General features: G+C 35.9%; 2 long non-coding RNA genes across 3 annotated transcripts in view; one reads left to right on the top strand and one right to left on the bottom strand.

Annotated features, from left to right (window-relative positions):
- Positions 1 to 14,919, top strand: part of LOC139085048 (uncharacterized) — a 188,345-nt gene that overhangs the window by 136,521 nt on the left and 36,905 nt on the right. The gene's annotated exons all lie outside the window — the stretch shown is intronic.
- The window catches only part of LOC139085049 (uncharacterized), a 198,571-nt gene continuing 197,353 nt past the window's right edge, over positions 13,702 to 14,919 (bottom strand). Inside the window, exon 8 of the long non-coding RNA XR_011543040.1 lies at positions 13,702 to 14,056. This is a non-coding gene — a long non-coding RNA (uncharacterized lncRNA). The remainder of the gene's footprint in view (positions 14,057 to 14,919) is intronic.

The following is a 14,919-nucleotide window of genomic DNA, read 5'->3' as shown; positions in this document are numbered from 1 at the left end:
CAGAAAATGAACGGTTTAGCTTCTGCCTCTATACACTTCGAAACTTGCTCTTCCCTGCTAGCCACACACGCCCATGCTGGGCACCAGCAAACATTCACGTGGTGGGTGGGACCTGTGGCCCTGAACTTCATAAGAAAGCCACATGAGTCAATGCAGAGGGTGGTTAGAATATTGCTAGAGGCTATTCCTACTTGCAAAGCTAGCAATAACAGTGTAGAAGTGACGACAAGCCACTAAATATAATCCACTCTATCCAAACTAAATATATCCCCAACTTAGCTTTTCTTTAGCAGGATTCCCCATGCCTGGCCATTCCAATGACACTGGGGAAGTTTAAATGGAAGAGACAGTAGTCTTAACTAATTGCAAGTAAAATAGTCTGTTTTTGTAAATTTACTAAAATGTGTGATCATGCGAACACATGACTAGACTCCCTCCCCTGGGCTCAGAAGGCTCCATGTTACTTAGGGATCCTGAGGCTTGAGCTTGTTTAGACTCACAGCAAATCATGGGGAGAAGGAGAAAGAATGCCAGAATCTGATCAGATCTAGAACCCCAAGGATTTCCAGTGGCTGAGTTTACAGAGCTGAGGGTTAAAGATTGACCAGGGTGGATTCTACACAATAAACGAAGGCCATGTTTGCAGCCCATCGGTAGCACCCTGTGCATCACCAAGCACTACATGTTGAGATGTTTAGAAATTCCACCAGCCTTTGAGGCTTTGTGACAGGACATGCTCTGATATTTCCCCCTTTTTCCAGACCTGTCTGTCTTCTCCTCCAGATGTGTGAAAGGAAATGATAGAAAGGAGCATGAAGTTACAAAAAGGGGAAAGTAGCTTCTGAAAGTGATCTCCATGGCAGTGAGATGGTCAAATGAAAGGCAAATGGGGGAGTGGGACTACCTGAGTCTGGATTTCTGTCTTCACCAACTGTGAGACCTTGGCCATGTTATGAATCCCTCTGTGCCTGAGTTTACTCAATTGTACAATAGGAATCATAACAGTACCTCCCTTATTGTGTTGTCATAAGGACTAAATGAGTTAATACATATAAAGCATGTAGAACAGTGCCAGGCACGCAGGAACCACTCAATGAAAGTTGGCCGTTATTATTTGGAAAGTAAGACATTTTAAAATGCGATTTCCAAAGCAGTAGCAGAGATTTTTGGATTTATTTCCACTCTCCTCTTTTAATACTTAAATTAGCATCCTTCCAAGTCCAGTTCCTGGGTAACGGCTTGTTGCTACTTTAGGCCATCTGTGATCTTCAATAGCACCAAGTTTGGCGTTTCCAATCCACAGCTAGGTCGCGTTGCAACTTTTAGTGATCTGTTGTCTGTTTATTTGCAGAATTGGTCACAATTTGGTCTTTTTTGTTTAAATTGTCTACATTAGCTCTTAAAACTCTGCAGCCGTCTACTGGGGCGCCAGCATTTGGATGGGTGTTATAACACTACATTTTCTCTTCATTACAAGTCCTAAAAATAGGGTGCAACTGACTAACGTTTTCAGCCTTCACAGCAAGATTTGGTTTGTCAGGAAATGGTGTGGGAGTAGTTCTCATATGCACTGAAGGTGCAAAGTGCAAAACAAAAATAACTCAACAAGAGTTTAACAGCCCTCCTTTATGTACGTTATTTACAAAGGCCACAATCTGGAGTTCCAGGCAGAGCCTTAGGAAGCTCGAGAGACCCTTCTGGAAGGGGAAAAAATGCCAATATAGATTACACAAAAGAGAAGATGGTATAAAGAGAGACAAGGTTTAATCTGTTATCTCTGCCCTCTTTATCAGTATTCGTGTCTGCTCAGGCATCAAAAGGACTTTGAGTTTAGTCAAACTTGGAAGAGTTCTTTAATAATACAATGCATAAAACACATACGAGAAACTTCTAAACCATTGCTGGTTTCATTTTTATTTGTAAAATTTCCCCCATCCTCTCTAGTGGGTGACTACTTTTCTTTCAGCTGTCTTAATTTCTTGCTTGAAACGAGACATGTTGCATTAGTGAATCTTAATTGCATTTTCACTTTCTGTGGCTTCATAACGTTTAGGGGCAAATATTTTGCAAACATTAAGACACTTCTGAATTATTAGTTCTACCCTTCAATAGAAATTCTAAATATTGTCAGAAGTCAGGAGAAAAACAGTTGTCTTCATTAGTATTATGACAGTAAAGGAAAAGAAAAAGCCGTGATGTTTGGTGCATTCTTTATTCCAACTCTAATAAACATCACATTCTTGATTAGGCTATAAGAGTTCAGAGGTACATAATGAAATAATTTTGCTGCAATTTTTAAAAGTTAAAAAAATATTTTTTGCTGTCTAGCTTGCTGTTAGTCTTTCCATTACCAACTTAGAAGAAAATTCTTGCGCATCTCAATGCATTGGGGATGAGCTCTTTATTTTCATGCCAATGAAATATTGTCACAAACACCTTGTTCAGGCAGAAGAAGATTTAGAATAGCTTTGCTTTATCACAGCTTGCAATGTAGTTTTGGACTACTTAGACTCATACAAATGAAATAACCAGAGATTTCCCCCTTTACTTTTTTTGAGTTACTTTCTCATCAAAAGTTTTTCAGTTTTACAGTATGGAAAACTTTTTCTTTGTGCTTAAAAATCAGAAAGAAAAACACACACTATTTTATTTAAGGAGCAAAAAGGATGATGGATTAAAGTAGATGTGGAGTGTTTGCAGTTATATAAGACTATTAGGGACCCTGCTTGTTCTGGTTTTTGTAATTTGTCCATGTCCTACTTTATATAACTCAATCCATTGTGAGCCAAACATGAAATAAGCGAATACAGTATTCCATATTTCACTTTGTCAGCAAATTAAAAAAAGTATAGAACAAACACAATAGTCATCATGGTTCTTGAATAGAGAACGAAACATTTTTCAAATCCCAGGGACCTGTAAGAAACAGAAGGTTAAGGAGATTTCTTTTAACAATGAGCAGATGTGTTTGTTACTGTTGATGGACAAGCTTATCCATTTACTTCAATTAATAACAAGAGTGAGCACATCAATACATAAGCTTGTCCTGATGCCTTGATTTTTTTCCAATTTGACAGGTAATAGTGGGGCTGGGAACATGTCACAACAATTTAGTCCTGCCTCACTAGCTTTAACTAGTTCAATGACAATGGGAACGCATCTTGCTAAGATTTCTTATTATTCATAAAAATACTACGTTTGTTGACTCTTACAGAGGGTTTAAAATCTGTGACAATTAATAGTTTAAAATCAAATCCTTTCATGGGTTATTCATTTGAGCACTAAGTAAAATCAAGTTAAAATATTTATGAACACTATGAAAATGTGGAAACTTTCTTTAGGAACCTGTCCTTTCATATTGAGTCATAAATGAAACCAACTATGTTTGACAAAGAAAGGCCATTTCATCATACGGCTGAGCTCTAACCCCTTCCCATGTTCTAAAGGATCTTTTCTACAATCTGACAGATTTTGTCAGAGAAACTCTACTGATTTTAAAAACCCATGGTCTCACAAATGTTACTGTATGAGAGCAAATTATGCCTCCAGCAAACTTGACAATGAATATCAAAATGTAATAATATCAGTAAATCGCTTCAATGCTCACTGACGCAGTAAATACGTGCTTTCCTCTTAACAGTAAATGATTAATACCTGGCAGGAGGGGAGAAGGAAATTGGCAATTTCTTTTTAGAGAAAAAGTAAAAGCCCATTTATACTATTCTGGGGCCAATGGAATTAGTATAGGAAGCAGCCTCATATGCTCCATAGAGATGTGACATATCTCAGAGAATGCTCATGGCATGGACAAATTGCAGCTTCTTCAGGGCAAGAACAGCATCATATTCATCTCTGCATCTCCACGGTGTCTAATACAACCCTTCTTATACATAAGGAGGTCAACAAATGTTTTCTCGCAACATTCTTCTAGACCGCTCCCTACAGGACAGCTAACCAAGTGTCTTAAAAATAGAGGCATAAAACTTAAGGTTTGTAGAAAGTTTGGAGAAAAGCCTTACACAGCTCTCCCCAAAACTTATCTTCTCACTACTGTGCACTCCCCACTTCATTCTGTGTTATCATCTCGGTGAGGCCCTCCCTGACACTTTGAGCACCCTCAGAATGAATCACACATTCTTTGACCACAGTACCTGTATATAACTTTAATACTGCACTTATTATTTTAAATTTTAACAACTTTTTTGTCTCTGCAACCATGTTTGAAATCTGCAGATACTTTCTTCTTATTTATCATTGAATCATCTGCTTCTAGTCCTGAGTAAATGTGCAATAAATTTTGAATTGCTCTGAATTGTTGATGCCAATCTAAATCCTTTGGGCCCTGGTAGTCACAGGAGGGCTACCATTTTGTTACAAGGAGGTGGGACAAAAGAGTAAAAGCAAGTGTTGTGGGCTGAATTGTGACCCCCTCCCTCCCACCACCAAACTCATATGTTGATGTCCTAACCCCCAGTACCTCAGAATGTGACCTTATTTGGAGATAGTGTCCTCACAGAGGTAATCAAGTTAAAATGAAGTCATTAGGGTGGACCCTAGTCCAATATGACCGGTGTCCTTAAAGGAAGGGAAAATTTCGACCCACACAAGTACAGAGAGAAGATGATGTGAAGACCCAGGGAGAAGATGGCCACCTTCAAGCCAAGGAGAGAGGTCTGGAACAGATTCTTCCATCACAGCCCTCAGAAGAAACCAACCCCGTCAATACCTTGATCTGAGACGTCTAGCCTCCAGAACTGTGAAACAATACATTTCTGTTGTTTAAACTACACAGTTTGTGGAGTTTGTGGGACTTTGTTATAGCAGTCCTAGTAAACTAACACAAGTATCTGATTTCCTTTGCCCATTAAAAAGAAAAGCTGGACAGAAAGCAGTTTGTAATAGCATTGTGGCGTTGTTGGGGATGGTAGATAATATAAGGACTCATATATGACCTCTACAGAATATCATAAAATAGAAAAGCTTGCATTTTGCCCTGCTATAGGGAAACATTATCTTCATACTATTACTATCCTGCACTAACTCAGTGTTCAAATGCTTTGTGTAATATGAAAATGGATCTTCAAGTAGGATGGGAAATTACATTTGCTATAATCAATCAGCCTGCTCTGAAAAATAGATTATTAAAAATGCCTTCATTTGATTACCTGGGTGAAAATATAAATGGAAAATAACAATTCTAAATGCAGTGTAAGTATTGATAATGTGATGACTAGAGGAACTGTATTCATTCCTAACATTAATAAATTTTTAAGTTTTATTAATGCCTACAATAATACAGGTTTGTTATATTAACCATAATTTACTTAGGCTTATCAACACAGTGACTATAGGTTAAACTAAGGGGGCTGCCATTGTCTGAAATGAAAATAGAGACAAAGAAACAAAGAGAGGTGTGTTTACTGAGATAGCGCCTGAGGTGGGGTGGGGAAAACAAAGAACACAAAAAGCTTATTTTAAGATTATTTCTTTAAAGAAATTAAGATAACATACTTGAGAAGGCAAGTTTAGTCTTTAATCTGTTACATAGATTTATTTTTCAGGGTTTTAACTTGATTTCAGCCTCAGAGAATTAAAATTTGTTTTCTTTTATGCAAAATCCAGCTCCCATTCTATAGGAAAAACGCAAGAGTCAGAAAATATAGAGAGCTGTACCGGGGACACAATAGAATTCTTGGTTTTAAAATAGCTCATACAAACCTACAATAATAAACCCAAAGAATCATGAGTATCCTGATCATATTTCAAGAAAGGAAAAATCTCTGAAACAGAAGCCCTGGTCTACATTACCAAAGTAGGACCCAATATGCCAGTGCGTGCTTTTCAATCATTCATTACAGTTGTTTTGTTACTGCAGATAAGCTGTCACTCAGCAAACATAAAATAGAAAAATTAAAGATCACTTAGAAGGATCTCTGTGAAAGATTGTAGCAGACAGAGATTCAAATGTAAAAATATTTAAAGCATTCATTTGATGAAAAAGTAAAATAATACATTTGTTATCTAGCTTCCTGCTTCTAAAAAACGCATTCTTACTAATTCAGCAAATACTTATTGACCACTAAATTATTTTAGTCTATTTCTGATTATATGTTGCATTTACATATGTTTGTCAATATACTACATAAACTCTTATTTTATTCTGAAATGGATCCAAATTCCTATTTTCAGTTTCTTAACATAAAAACACTTTTTCTTAAATATAAGGACTGCTTCAAAAACTGCTTTTGTATATTTCAGAAGTCAATCTGTATCTGTGTTGAATAAACAAATAATGAATGATTCCTGTTTCTCATAACTTAATTCTAAATACGGGATAAGAAAATGCAAGAAAATAATTTGAAGAGTTTACAGGCTGTTGTCTTTAACAGTCCCTTTTAAGACCTTTCCAAATCTACCTAAAGTGATTTTTCTTGCCTAAATCTCTGTGTCTGTAGAGAGTGTAATAATACCACCCTACAATAGATAGTTTAATAGTTTATAGGTTAAACTAATAACAGTTATGGGAATTGAATGGATAGTGACTTAGATAAACATCTCAACAAGATACTATCAATGTTCCTTCTCTCTTCTTCCTTTTGTCACACTTGTATCTCCATAACACCTCAGCATTGGATCATTCCAAATATTGAGGATAAACATTTCTTCATTCCTGGATAAATGGACACCTATCACATGGCAATGTAGACAGAAGTCTCTGGCTTCAGCCTCCATACTGCTAGGAAACTCTTCCTGAAAATCCTTTATCAGCTCCCTCTTCTCTACTCCAAAGGTGTTCCAAGCCAGTACTTCTTTTCTCAAAACTGTCCTTTCCTCTATCTCCCACTCTCAGAAGATGATCCTCCTTCTACTTCCATGAGAAAAATCAAGATCTTCAGGGAATAAGTTTGAATATCTTTACCCAATACCTACAAGTAAATAGACATCTGTATGCATTTTTCTTCTGTGTCAAGTGTCCCCAAGACTAATTCACCTTAGACTTGATGGTTTGCTAAAAGGATTTGGAGGTCTTGGGAAAGCTGCTATAGTCATGGTTATAGTTTATTACAGTGAAATGATACAGATTAAAATTAGCACAGGAAAGAGCCATATAGGGTTAAGTTCAGGAGAAACCAGGCATGAGTTTTCAGTTTTCCCTTTCCAGTGGAGTCACACAGGTATACTCTTAATTCTACCAGCAATTACATGTGACACCACATGTGAAGTATTGCCAACAGGGAAGATTTCCTGAGCCCTGGTGTTTAGAGTTTTGTTGTGGGTCAGTCACGTAGGCTTGCAGCACCCACATGACTGACCTCAGATACTCAGACACCAGCCTTTCCCCTCCAAGAGCAAAAGCAGGTGTTTGCATAAATGATATTATCTTTGCAAACTGGTACAGCACAGCTCAAGGCCTCAAGTACACAAAAACACTCTCTTCAGGCAGAATATTCTAAGATCTTAGGAGGTTGTCTTCCAGGAGATGGCCAAAGGGCAGCGCTGAAGACAACTCTTTCTTTTGCACGTGCTGGGTTTGAGCAACCCAAGTCTGCTGAGTTACCCTTTTCTTCCAATCCTCTTTCTCTCTTGTTTCAACCACTCACTTTTCACTTTTCTGTTCAAATCAATATTTCTTCCTATGCCTAGAAATCCTAATCCCTTATTCCTACTCAGGTACTTTATTCCATCAATCATTCTTTCTTCTCTTTCTTCAATCTCTCTATCAAGTCTAAATATGCTTAATCTCTCTTATTGTCTTTTAAAGCTTGTCACCTGAGCTAACAACTGTTGCCAATCTTCTTTTTCTCCTTCTTCTTCTTCTTCTTACCAAAGCCCCCCAACACATAGTTGTATATTCTTGTTGTAAGTGCCTCTGGTTGTGCTATGTGGGATGCCACCTCAGCATGGTCTGATGAGCAGTGCCATGTCTGTCTCAGGAACTGAACCCATGAAACCCTGGGCTGCCGAAACAGAGCATGTGAAAGTAACTACTTGGCCAGAGGTCCGGCCCATCATCTTTCCTATTTAAAAAATAATTTCAAAGACTTCTGGTTCTGCCAAGATAAAGTAACCCCATTCTTTCCAGGTAGGGTGAAAGTAAAAGTATGGGAAAAGATACATCATGCAAACATTAATTTTTAAAAAGCCAGGAGTAACTATATCAATATCAAATAAAGTGGGACTCAGAACAAAGAAAATCACTAGAGATAAAGAGGGACATTACATAATGATAAAAGTATCAATCTATCAGGAAAGAACCTAAAGTTTGTATCACCAAATACAGAGTCTCAAATTATATTAAGCAAAAACTGAGAAGATTGAAAAGAGAAACAGATGGAACCAAAATTGTAGTTGGAGACTTCAACACTCCTCTCTCAAGAGCAGACAGAACTAGTGTACAAAATATGAGCAAAGATATAAAAGATCTGAACAGTTAAATTAACGAACAGTACCTAAGGGACATTTATAGAGCACAGTACTTTACAACAGCAGAAAACAAAATGTTTTCAAACTTATGTAGAACATTTATCAAGACAGAACACAACCTGGGCCACAAAACACTTCAATAAATAAAAGATAATCAGAATTATACAGAGCATGTTCTCTGACCATCATGGGTTAAAACTATAAATCAATAACAGAAAGACAACAGGAATATCTCAAACATTTGGAAAATAAACAGAAAACTTCGAAATAACCTATAGGTCAAAGAGAAGATCTCAGAGGAAATTTAAAAAGTAAATAGAATTAAAATGAAAATCCAACATATCAAAATGTGTGGTACACATTTAAAACAATGGTCAGAGGAAAATTTGTTGCACTCAATGCATATTTTAGAAAACTGGAAAGGTCTCAAAATAAAAATCTCAGTTTTTATCTCAAGAAACCAGAAAGAGTAGAGCACAAAATAAGCCCAAGGCAAGTAGAAGGAAGGAAATAAGAGCAGAAAACAATGAAATTGAAAATGCGAGCAATAGAGAATATTAATGAAACAAAAAGCTGTTTATTAAAAAAATCAATAAAATTGATAAATCTCTAGCAAGATTGACAAAGACAAAAAGAATGCATGAAGCATAAGTATAAGGAATGAAACAGGGGATATCTTTACAGATTCTGGAGCCGTTAAAAGAATAACAAGGGAATAGAGTGAACAACTTTATGCTCATAAATTCAACAACTTAGAAGAAATGGACCAAGTTCTTGAGAAGCACCAACCTATAATTACTAAACAAAGATAAAATAGACAACAAGACCAGTCTTATGAGCATTAAAAAAACTGAATTTATGATGAAAAAGCTCTTATAAAAAAGATCTTCAGGTGTGGATAGTTTCCCTGGAGAATTCCACTAGCATTTAAAGAATTCACATCAATTTTATACAATTTCTTCTATAAAACAGAATAGAAGTGAACACTCCTCAACTCATTTAATGAGACCAGTATTATCCAGCTATCAAAACCAGGCAAAAACAGAACAAAAACCTGGAAAATGACAGATTAATATCTCTCATGAACTTAGACTCAAAAGTCCCAAACACAATATTAGCAAAGCCAATCCACCAAGGTATAAAAATAGTTATATACCACGACCAAATGGTATTTATTCCAGGTGTGTGGGCTGGTTCAATATTCAAATGTCAATCAATGTAATTCACCTTATCAACACACATAAGAAGAAAATTCACATGATCATATCAATTAACACAAGGAAATCATTTGACAAAATTAGACCCCCATTCATGATTTAAAAAAAAACAACAAAATCCTCAGCAAACCAAAAAGAGAGAGAAACTTTCCCAATTTTTATAAAAAGTGTTTGCAAAATACCTACAGCTAACATCATACTTGGTGAAAGACTAAATTCTTTCCCTCTAAGAGTGGGAACAAAGTAAGGATGTACAGTCTCACCCATTCTTACTCAACATACTACTGGAAGTTCAAGCCAGTGCAATAAAGGAAGAAAAATTAACGACAGACATGTAGATCAGAAAGTTAGGAAAAACATTGTCCCTGTTTGCCATTAACATGATTGTCTACATAGAAAATATCAAAGAATCCACCAGAAAATCCCTCATGGAAGTAATAACTAAGCTCAACAAGGTTGCAGGATACAAGATCAACACACAAAAATGAATTGCATTTCTGTTTACTAACAATGAGCATGTGTAAACCAAAATTTAAAACTCAATCTTATCTTAGTTCTTTCAAAGAAAATGAAATATTTAGATACAAACAATAACACATGTACAGGATCTGGATGTTGAAAATTACAAACTACAGATGTAAGAAATCAAAGATCAAAATTAATGGAGAGGCATACCGTAGTCATGATTAGAAGACTCAATAGTAAGCATATTAGTTCTCTCCCCAAACTTACTTATAAATTTAATTCAATCTCTATGAAAATCCCAGCAGGGTTTTTGGTAGATATAGACAAGTTTATTTGAAAATTTATATGCAAAGTCATCAATCCTAGAATTGATAAAGCAATCTTAGGAAAAAAAGGTAAAAATCATTCTAGCCAATTTTAAGGTTGGCTGTATAGCTACAGTAATCAATATTTTTTCATTATTTTGATACTGTTTAATATTGGCCTAGGACTATACATAGCCCAATAGTGCTGGATAGAGAACCCAGAAACAGACGTACACAAATATGCCCAAATGATTTTTGACAAAAATGCAAAAACATTTCAGTGGAGGAAAGGCAGACTTTTCAACAATTGGTGTTGGAGCAATTAGACATTCATAGGGTAAAAACATAACCTTCAACCTAAGCAAGATATTATCATTGGGGGAACTGGGGAAAGAGTACACAGGATTTTTCTGTTTTATTTCTTACAACTGCAAGTGAATATGCAATTTTCTCAAATGAAAAGTTTAGTTAAAAATTAATGATTGTAAAATAAATCTTCATCGATCTCATATTTCCTTCTGGTTGCTGTATTTTATGTACACTTATTGTTATTACTTCCTCAATGCCCATTCATCTCTTGACTCTGTTCTCAAGCTGTTAAGCCCATTAGCTCACTGAAACTATTCTCTCTAATACTACCAGCGATCTCCATATTGCCAAAATCAAAGACACTCGTCAGTCCTTGCACCCCTGGGCCCTCCACTGCATTGCTGAGCACTCAAATGATAACTTTCTTTTGATTTCCATGATATTATATTTTCCTTTATTTCTGTGTTCTCCTTTTAAAATCTTTGTGTTCCGTAAGATTCCATCCTCTTTGTTCTGAGTTTTATAACCGTTACATGATTTGTGAATGACCTCACCTATACCCATGACTTCAACTATTTCCAAGTTGATAAATCTCAAATTCATATCTTTTCCATAAGTCTGTTGAGCCGCCTAACAGACATTTGCACTTCACGGTCCCTCTGCATCCCAATTGCAGCACGTTTCACCTAATCTTCTCCTCTTTTTATATTCCAAACAGCCATCCAGTTCTCCCCTACATCCAATCATCCCTAATGCAGAAACCCAGGATCTGTAAACTACTCCCTTTCATCCATGTCTACCTAAAATCAATCCACAGTTTTCGGTATTTTCTAACTCCCTGGTATCTCTGGAATCCATTATCTTCCCTCCAATAACCACTGCTGCTGCTTTAGTTCTAGCTCTCCAGAGTTTATTGCCTGGGTCATTCAACAGCGTCTTAAATAACCTCCCTGGAACAAATCTGCTTTTCTCAAATGTTTCCTCCAAGCTGCAACCAATGATTTTACAAAAATGCAATTTGATCACTTCATACCATTGCTTTAAACATTTCAATAATTTCCTATTGTTTCAAGATAAATTTCAGACTCCTTGCTCATAGCCTCTCTCGATCTCCTGTTATACATCACCCTAGATTGACTTGAGAAATGCCTGGCTGCTGTGTCGTCCTCCTGCATTAGACCTGTCGTGTTAGCCTCCTGATAATGAATTCCCTGTATTAGGCTTGGGCTCCAGGGTGATGCTGTGCATATGGAACCTTGCACTGCCTCCTTGCCCGTGCTAGATCATTGTGTTTAAGAAGGGTAAGACCCGAGAACTTTGATCCAACACCCTAGAAAACAGCTCTCCACTGCTTCTTCCCTTGTCCCAGTAGCCCATAATCAAATCACGTCTTCAACATCGCTGGTCCTCAATTACTCATCTGTAAATGGAAGGGTTTGGTCCATATGATCACTAAGAACCTTATTAATTCAATATGGCATAGTTACGTAGAATGGTGGAATGAAGTAAATGTGTAATACATCAGATAATGTTTTCATTCAATACTGAATTGTTACTACCTCTGTCTGCCTGGCATTATTCATGTAAAGATGTACACACACATATATACACATATACATACATATATGTATATATAATTTTATCTATTTGAAAAGCTATAAGTTATTTGTAGTTCTTCTATTAATGATATTAGCTAAATATAGCAGATCACGTCTTTTCATTAAAGTTAATGGCATTTGGAAGAACTAAGGAAGAATTTTACCTTAAAGATTGGTCTATGATTTTTTTTTAATGCTTTCCTCTTCTTTTTTTCATGTTTCATTTATGTAAATTGAAAAATAAATATTATTTTTGGAAAATTTGTTTTCCATTTGCACTATTTCTCACATACATTTATAGCTGAATTGATGTTGTATCTTTGCCATTAAAATACATGTAGCAAAAAGGGTGGTTTCTTAAAAAGTACGGATGTTGTATTTCTCTCATGAATTTTGGTGGAGTATGATGAAAAAATATATATTTTTCCAAAGGAAATTTTGACAATTATTGAAAAATATATAATCACAAAAATCAATTTGTATTGAATTAATATGCATATATAAAGAAGCAATATTTTCATTTTTATGGTAAAGGAATTGATTATATTCTGCTATGTTTATTAAAACTTATGAAATGAGACCTAGGTCTTAAATAAGGCTATTATTTCTGAGAATATTATTTACTTTAATAAAAATAGTTGTGCTTTTTCCTCTGGAGTACATTGCACAATTTATTTTGTATAGAAAATTGATGACAACATTCGAGTTAAAGAAATATTTTAACTCTGATTTTTTATATAATGTTAATAACAGTGTGTCAAAATATAGTGTAAGTGGAAAAGCAGAAGAAAATGAAATAAAAACATTCTTTTATCTTTTGCTATAGTTCCCCCCAAGCAGATATTTGCTAAAAATAATTTTTACATTTTGCTAGAGTTCCACAAATATATATTAATGCCATGGCAGAATGAAAAGAGGCTAAGGATATAGGATGATAAAAACCCACTTAATTTCACAGGGCTTAACCTTTACCTAATTAAATCATATTCATTCACTTTAGGAGACTTCTTAATGCTAAGTAATAGCTTTAAGAATGTAAAAGGCGAAGAAATTTAACATTTAGTCGTGCATTTAATTTCTCACTCATAAGCATAGTTCCTATTATTTGCGAGGCAGGTAAGAGGTAAAAAACAGATAAGAAAAGAAATAGAAATGAAAAAATTGAGAGATACGTTCCTTTAGCAAAAGACTGACTTTACAAGAAGTAGGCCTAAGAATTAGTGAGAAGCAATGGAAAGATGCTTATTCTGGAGCCCTCTGAGGTTGCTATGGTTCTGGATCGTCAAATGACTGTTACTGGGTAATCAATGCTGCTCATCCTTACCTTCTTTTTCTGGCTTTCTCTAGAACTTCCCCCACACTTTGTCAAGACCCCCACTGAGATTCATTAAATACTTGGTTTATTACTGGATATTGGTTGTACACATGTCAACTGACTGCATGTACCTTGGAGTCTGCCTTGACTGCCAAGAATACAAAAGCTCTAAAGTATATTTAACTTCATTTTTATCATTATTAAAAGTGACCTTTGAGACATTTTGCTCTATTGATATCCAATCTTCAGCTGAGGCTTTCTTTGAAGAGAGTGTTTGGGTTCAGTGAACAATGGCAAAATGACTGGTGTCAGTTGAAACCAGTTACTGCACAGACAAGTAGGTCCACATTCCTTTTCTTCCCCAAATCTTCCAGGTTGTAGTTGTCCAAGATTTAACAGGAGTAAGAAGAGCTAAACATGTATCTGCAATCAAATAGGGGATGGGTACAAGGCCAGTTATCAATAAATCGTCTATGCTTTTAAAATGATGATAAATTGAAATCTCTTTTCTTTGGAAACATTCAAAAATAAGACAGATCCTCATTGGTTTGAAATGGGTTATGTCTGAACACAAAGGTATAGAATAATCAATTTGGATCCACTCACTATCAAGGTATATTCTGGGCCAAGAATTCAACCACACTAAGGAGACACACACATACACATACACACACAGTAGGCATTAGATCCCACGCTTGGATTCCCAAAAATAAGTGGCATGGAACAGGCACACTTTTTGCACCTCATGAGTACATTCTCCAAAAGTCTTAGCTTTTAAAACTGTTGCAGGCGTGTGCTAACTTCCCAGCACTTAAGGCTAATGAATAGATCCTGGAGCAGTGCTTTTCAAACTGCAGATTGCAGCCCACTGGGTAAATAAAATCATTTCAGAGGGTACTAACTAGCACTTTTATTGATACATAAATTAAAATGTTATTTCTTTCAGAAAAATCACGAAATAACCAAACCAATAGCTGCAGTAATCAACACAAGTACACAGAAAAAGAAAACACAAGTATACACAAATGACAAATAATCATTAAAACAGAGAAATTAAAATTTCATAGAAGTCTGCCTTGGACCATACAGTAGTCCCCCTTATCGGCAGTTTTGCCTTGATGGTTTCAGTTACCTGCCCGCGGTCAACTGCAGGCAGAAAATATTAAATGGAAAATTACAAAAATAGACAACTCATAAAAATTTTAAATTGCAGGCCATAGTATGATGATGTCTCGTGTTGTCCTGCCCATGACATGAATCATCCCTTCTTCCAGTATATCCACACT

Source organism: Equus przewalskii, chromosome 8 (genome assembly GCF_037783145.1).
Source record: "Equus przewalskii isolate Varuska chromosome 8, EquPr2, whole genome shotgun sequence".
In the NCBI taxonomy this organism is placed as follows: domain Eukaryota; kingdom Metazoa; phylum Chordata; class Mammalia; order Perissodactyla; family Equidae; genus Equus; species Equus przewalskii.
The sequence above is the reverse complement of the archived record's forward strand: the minus strand, read 5'-3'. Positions and strand labels throughout refer to the sequence as shown.